Raw genomic sequence first — 7,798 nt, forward strand, 5'->3', positions numbered from 1 at the left:
TACCATGATGAAAGACACAGTGCCTAAAAATTTTTTTTCAATTTTAAAAAATATTTTTAAAAGTATTGTTTCATTCTCTTTTTAATTTTATATATCTGTTTTATTGACTTTGTTTTTGGAGCCATTTTGGATCACAGTAGGGTCACACTGTGGCAGGGAAGGACCACTCGTATAGGGTGTTGGTAATGGGGGGATACGTGGAGTGGTGCAACTGGGGCATGCATCTGAGGAATATCAATATGCTCCAGTGTTCAAGACTCATTGTCTTGTTGGCTGGATACCCAAATATTAATCAAAATAATATTGAGTTCCCACCATGGGGAGTCCTTCTACATTCTTTAATAAAATTTTAAGCATTCCCTGAATACAAGGAAAGTACCTAGAGAAGGACGACCTACCATTATTCCAGGACCCTGATATTGATGATTTTACTTTTGAACATTTTCTGGTGAAATTGAAACTTAGCACAGTATTATGAACTGCCTAAGAGTTACCTACTCAAAGGCTCCTTATTGCTCAAATGTGGCCTCCCTGTAAGACAAATTTAGCATATAAATACACTATCACCCCCAAACCTTGGCATAGGATAAGATTCCCAGGGATAAACCTCCATGGCACTCAGGTATTAATACCAAGCACAGAAGAGTATTAGCAGCTTAATAATTTTTCCTGTGTATGATCATAGGTTTACTTTCTATTTAATTAGGTGTTGTTGTGTGTCTTTTTCTAATTTCTTGCAGGATTGCTTTGTAGTTTTCAGTACATAAGCCTTTCATTACTTTAGATAAAACAATTCTTATGTAGTTTATTAGTTTAGATATTATTGTGAATCAATTCTTTTTAATTTCCACTTGGGAATATTATTTGTGAATAGAATACAACTGATTCTTGTGTGTTAATTCCATAGCTTACAATTGGCTGTATTTCTTTATGAGTTCTAGAAATTTCCTTTTGGAAGTTTGGTTACTTTCTATATAAAAGACCGTGTCATCACTGAATTGAGATTGGTTTACATCTTCCTGTATAATTTGGATGCCTTTCTTTTGTAAAGTTTTATTGCATAATTTATTTGACAGGGACTTCCAATACAATAATGTGTGGCAATAGTGAAAGCAGGCATACTTGTCTTGTTCAGTCCTCATGAGGAGATTTTTCATTTTTTCAGCATTGAGTTTATCATTAGGTGTATATATATATATATATATATATATATATATATATATGACTTTAATCATGTTTAGGACTTTACACATATTCTTATTTTTTCTGAGCATTTTTATCATGAAAAGGCATTGGATTCTGTCTAATGCATTTTCTGCATCAGTAGATATTTTCAAGAGATTTCGCCCTAGATTATGTTATGTGTTTTACTATACTGATTGATTTTGTTATGTTGAAACCATTGCATCTGGGGATAAACATTACTTGTTTATAAAGGATAATTATTTCATTATTCTGTTGGATTCAATAAACTAGTTTTTTGTTCATGGCTTTGCATCTGTTTTCATAAAGTAAATTGGTCCTTGATTTTCTTTCCCTGTTAATTCTTTATGTAGTTTTTGTATCACATTAACCTTAACCTCATAGAATGAGTTAAAATAGATCCTTTGTCTTCAATTTGGAAGCATATGAGAAGTACTGGAATTAATTCTTCTCTCAATATTTGGTGGAATTCAACATTGAAGCTGTATGGTACTGAACTTCTCTTTATTGGGATTTTTTTTGAGTCAATTTAGGTAAGTTATGTGTTTCTAGGAATTTATCCATTACTTTTAGATTATCTAGATTATTAGGATACAAATTTCATAGTATTCAACCATAGTTGTTTCAATATATGCAATATCTAGGAATGTCCAAAATTTCATTTTATATTTTATAATTGGCATGTGCTTATTTTTTTTTCTTTTCAGTCTAAATAAACCTTGTGATTTTAACTTTTCAAAGAACTTTTAATTTCATTAGAACCATCATTTTTTCCATTTCCTATTTCATTTTTCTCCACTCAAATGTTTCTTATTTTCTTCTTTGTACTAGCTTTAAATTCAGGTTGTATTTCTGTTTATGGCTTCCCGAGATCTACAGAAAGGCTATTGATTATGATCTTTCATTTTTAATATACACATTCATACCTATAAATTTCTGTTGATCTTTTAAATTCATCCCTAATCTGGCCTGACATAAGCAATTCATTTAACCACAAAGGAAATGATATTAGGGAAAATCCTGAACAGAGGATTTTAAATGACAGGTGCATTTTTGACAAACTCTCAACACTGAGGAGCCTGAGAATCTATATTATTAAATGAGGTTCATATGATGATGAAATCCCAAATTCCCATAAGTGGGAATTCTGAAAAATACACTCAGATGTGTGATGAGCCGAAATCAGAATCTGATCCTGTAGATTGATAAATTACAAAATAAAATGAATTTAAAGCTTTGACAAAGAATGTGAATTGAATAAAGACAAATGACCAGATCACATTTTTCTTTCAAAATTTGACACTATCTCTGAGCATTTACTAATCTCAAAATGCTCCTCTGATTTTTCAGCTGAAGAGATGTCTCTGCAGTAGCATGATGAACAAAGCATTAGACTTTTTCTAGTTCACTGAGAAACCAGTTGGTCTATATTAAAATACTGATATTATTTACTAATATTTGGGATTAATCCTTGAACAAAACCATAGCTGGCTGTGGAAAAATACCTATATTGCATTTTGAATCAATTTTACTGAAACATATTCATAAACAATACAATCCATCTAAAATGTCTACAATCAATGACATTTGGAATAATTACAGAGTTGTATATTCATCACATCTACCAATATTATAGAGTTTTCATTACCTCAAAAAAACAGAGAAAAAGAATCACAGTAGTAAACATTTTACTATAGAAGAAAAGATTCCATCTTCAATAAGGAATACAATCAAAGAGGTCTAATAATTTTAAAGAAATTAAGAAATTACTTTAAATAGTGATTCAGGGACAGATACTGGACATTATATCCTGCCAAAATCCACTGAAAGTACTGGGGGAAAGTGTAAAGTGCAATGTAATCTAATATCCATGGTGCAGCAGTGCTCCAGAAGGCATTCATCAAATGCAATGAATGTGCCTCAATGATGAAAGAAACTGTTGCTGTGAAAGGAGTGGGAAGGGGAGCTGAGGTATATGGGAACCTCTTATAATTTTTAATATAACATTTTTTGTGATCTATGCATCTTCAAAAAAAGACAATTAAAAATCATGGGGTGGAGGTGTGGGGAGAGGGGTATATGGAAAACTTACATTTTTTAATGTAGCATTTTGTGTGAACTATAACTTTAAAAAAGAATTAAAAAATTAAATGAAAAATTAAAAAGTGATGTTTCGATGTACAAAAATTAAAGAGAATTCTAGAAATTAGGCATGTAGCAGACTATCTTTCTATGTACTAATAAAATTATCTAGATTTATATATCCTCGATTCAACTTCTGATAATCATGAGAAAAATTCTAAACCTAACACAAATCATGTTTACGTAGAGAGAATGTATCTCAGATGGAGAAAATTTTTAAGGCCAGCTTTATGTCCTTATCTCTGAGACTGTAGATAAAGGGGTTTAGCATAGGAGTGACCATCATGTACATCTCCGAGGCTATTGTGTTTGCCCTTGAGATTTGGGTAGCAACTGACTAAGATAACATAACATATGTAACATAAAACAAGGTCACTACTGAGAGGTGAGACCCACAGGTAGAAAATGCTTTACATTTGCCCTCAGAAGTTGAAATTTTCAAAATGGAAGATGCAATCTTAGAGTGAGAAAAGGATTCTGATAAGTGGAATAACACCCAGAAATCCAGACATTAAATACATTGCAGGACATTGGTGAAGATTTCAGAGCAAGCAACCTGGACTACCTGATGATGTTCACTGAAAAACTGGGGCATTTCCAACTCTGTATAAAAAGACAATTGCTAAACCATTAAATCATGTAAAATGGACACCAAAACTCAATCAACCAGAATGGCAGCAGCAAGAGGCCACAGACCTGAGGGTTCATTTTGACTGTGTAGTGCAGAGCGTGAGAGAAGGCCACAAACTGGTCATAGGTCATTAGAGTGATGAGGTTTTATCTAATTGTCAAAAAAGCATGAAAAATACAACTGACTGAGGTAGTTTTCATAAGTTGAAGTTTTCCTCTGAGTATGGATATTCGGCAGCATCTTTGCGAAGGTGGTGTAGGTGAAGTAGATATCTGAAAATACAGAATGGAGAGGAAGAAATACATGGTTGTATGGAGGTGGAAATCTGAGATGATGGCCAGGATTATGAGCAAGTTCCCAATGAAGGTGACCAGACACATGGACAGGAACAGCCCAAAGGTTAGAGTTTGTAATTCTGTATCTTCTGATATGTGTGTGTGTGTGTGTGTGTGTGTGTGTATACAGCATATGCATATTCATCAGTATCAAGGGCCCATCATTGGTATATCCTTCTTCACTGGTCTTTGCCTTAGTACTTGGGGGATTGTTGCTATTCCTTTGGGGAATGTGATAGAACTCCCCCAGATGGGAACTCAGCACTCCCTCAGTTGTCATGTGTAACACTATCCACTATGATCACACAAAACAAACATCAGAATATATTTACATACCAGATATGCGTGCCCTGGAGAACTCCCTTCTCCCATGCATTGCCCATCAATGACACCCCACACCAGTGCTCCTTCCCTGCAATAGTTGAACCCCTCTGTGATCTAAAACTTCTTCAAATGAAGTCGAATATATTCCCAAATTCAATCAGTAGGCTAATGAAATGATACTGACAGTTTAAAGATTAGACATAGACTATGTAATAATTTAGAAAAGCTAAAATAAAGTAAAAAGTAATTGGGGTATTAAAAATGAAAAATACCATAAAGCTTTGTTTTTGAGATTATTCCTCTCATCACATTAATAGGTGTTGCCCTGCATGTACAGTGGACAGGCAATCTCCTCCATTCCTTCCCCAGAGTCTATATCCTTTTAATTTTATTTATAATTTTTTCTTCTAAAAAGTTTTGGATCGCAGTAATGTCTCATGTGCAATATAGGGGACTCCCACTTACCCAACATCAAAATATTTTCCCATGTCCCCAGCAACCATCTTTTTACATGTGGATGTTATATTTCCTAGAACTGATATATAGTTATTGAATCATAGCTACCAGCCATTGTTCCATTATGGCTTATATTATGGTTTATATTTTAGACTATGCCTTTTTTTTTCTAAATTTTTGGTTACATTGTGGTTTAAATTGTAAATTATACAATTTTATAAATTTTTGGTGAAATTCAACATGGTTTTTATCCATCATTGCACAAAATTGCTCAACACTTCCATTGCTCCCCAGTTACCCCACTTCCATCCACTCTATTCCTCTCTCCTCCTCCCTTCAGGGCCCACAGTGACAACCAAGCTTCACTGCTTGAAGGACAAGATTCTTAGATACTTGCAACAATGCTTAGGGCTTGGCACTCTAGTCTGTCCTCCCTTTTGGGAGTCACTGATGCCCTTGAGAGATACACTCTCCTTCGTTTGAGAACATCGGACCAACCAAGCATGGCAGTACTATACTTTCCCCATCATTGTATGCTTATCCACCCACTGATATAACACAATATGACAAGATGAGCACTCACACACTTCCTAGAAGCATGCCCCAGGTACATGTTCTGCAAGATGACCCTGTCAAACACCCCGAACAAGTAAACATTCCTTCTTATAATTTTTTTTTTCTGGATTATTTCTTTTTTTTTTTTATTTTTTTTATTGACTTTGTAATAATATTACATTAAAAATATATATGTGAGGTCCCATTCAACCCCACCCCCCCACCCCCCCTCTCCCCCCCCAACAACACTCGTTCCCATCATCATGACACATCCATTGGATTTGGTAAGTACATCTTTGGGCACCTCTGCACCTCATAGACAATGGTCCACATCATGGCCCATACTCTCCTCCATTCCATCCAGTGGGCCCTGTGAGGATTTTAAAGAGTTTTCTCAACATTAAAGTTTCAGCCATGTACCTGACAATCTCCCAGATTCACCCACACACCCCAAACTCTTCCCCCAATTCCTGCAGGCCATCTGTCCCATCCTCCCAACCCTCACTCCCCTCAAGCCTGCAAAGCCCTGCCCAGTAGTATCCCTATGCCCCCGTCTTATCCCTTCACTGCACAACCACCTAGTTCCACTATATCATAGATTTTGCCCATGTAGGCATCACTTCATGACCTTCCTCTTTCCCCCTTTTCCCTGTAAGCTGATCGTCCAGTCTCTAGCTCTCTGGGACAGCTTGATTTTTATCTCTGCATTTTAAATGTTAATGATGAAAACTTTTTATAAATTATCTTTTTTAACATTAATAGATTACATAAAACATTACTTTAAAAAACATGAGGTTCCCATATAACCCACTTCCCACCACCTTACTCAATCATTTTTTATTGCATTTTTTGAAGATACAAAGGTCACAAAAGCTTCAGAGGCAATCACCGGACATTGTAAATCCTCACAGGGCCCACTGGATGGAATGGAGGAGAGTATGGGCCATGATGTGGACCATTGACTATGAGGTACAGAGGTGCCCAAAGATGTACTTACCAAATCCAATGGATGTGTCATGATGATGGGAACAAGTGTTGCTGGGGGGGGGGGGAGAGGTGGGGTGGGGGGGTGGGGTTGAATGGGACCTCACATATATATTTTTAATGTAATATTATTACAAAATCAATAAAAATATATATATATAAGAGGTTCCCCCATACCCCACCACCTATCCCCAGCTCCTCCCACATCAAAAACCTCTTTCATCATCGTGGCACATTCATTGCATTTGGTGAATACGTTTTGGAGCATTGCTGCACTGCATGGATTATAGTTTACATTGTAGTTTACATCCTCCCCAGTATATTCAGTGGGTTATGGCAGGATATATAATGTCTGACATCTGTACCTGCAATATTATTTAGGACATCTACAAGTCCCAAAAATGCCCCACATCTCATCTCTTCTTCCCTATCCCTCTCCTCAGCAACTACTGTGGCCACTTTCTCCAGATTAATGCTACAGATGTTTGAATACCAGTAAGTTCACACTAACATATATTTTATTCCTCTATCCTGTGGATGCTGGGTTGGTGATGTCTGGTCCACCACTATATTGAGAGGGGTCTTAGATCCCACATGGTTGATGGCTGCAATTCTACTTGAAGTTGTAGGCACTCTTGGTTCCCTCGTGTGGTAGTTGACCATTTAAATCCTCCTGTCAGCCAACCTGTGCAATCCAACAAATCAGAGAGTAGGAGGTGCAAATCTTCTGAGGTTCAGATCCCAGCTGGCACATGGCCAGTTCAGAGCTTCAAGTCCTCTGTGCATACAGCAACCCCCATACCAAACACAAGTTCAGTAAAAGGGAATGAAGAGGTATGTGTAGAAAGATAACATCTGAGCCCAACTCCATCACACTCAGGAGCACAAAACCCAAAGTATGGCCCACTCGCAAGGCAGTGAACTCCAGAGCCATTTGCCATGACCATAGAACCTGTTTATCTCCATAGTCCCCTGGAGCACCACTACCTGGAGTTGTATCTACTTTGGCTTTCTCTTTTCCCCATTTTGCCTCTATTTTTAGATATGGAATTTTTTTTAAATATATGCTGTATGTTAGGCTCCTATCAGATGTATGATTACCAAATATTTTCTCCCATCGTGTAGGATGTCTTCTCCCTTACTAACAAAGTTCTAATTTTGAATAGGT

The sequence above is a fragment of the Dasypus novemcinctus genome, chromosome 30 (assembly GCF_030445035.2).
Source record: "Dasypus novemcinctus isolate mDasNov1 chromosome 30, mDasNov1.1.hap2, whole genome shotgun sequence".
Classification (NCBI taxonomy): Eukaryota; Metazoa; Chordata; class Mammalia; order Cingulata; family Dasypodidae; genus Dasypus; species Dasypus novemcinctus.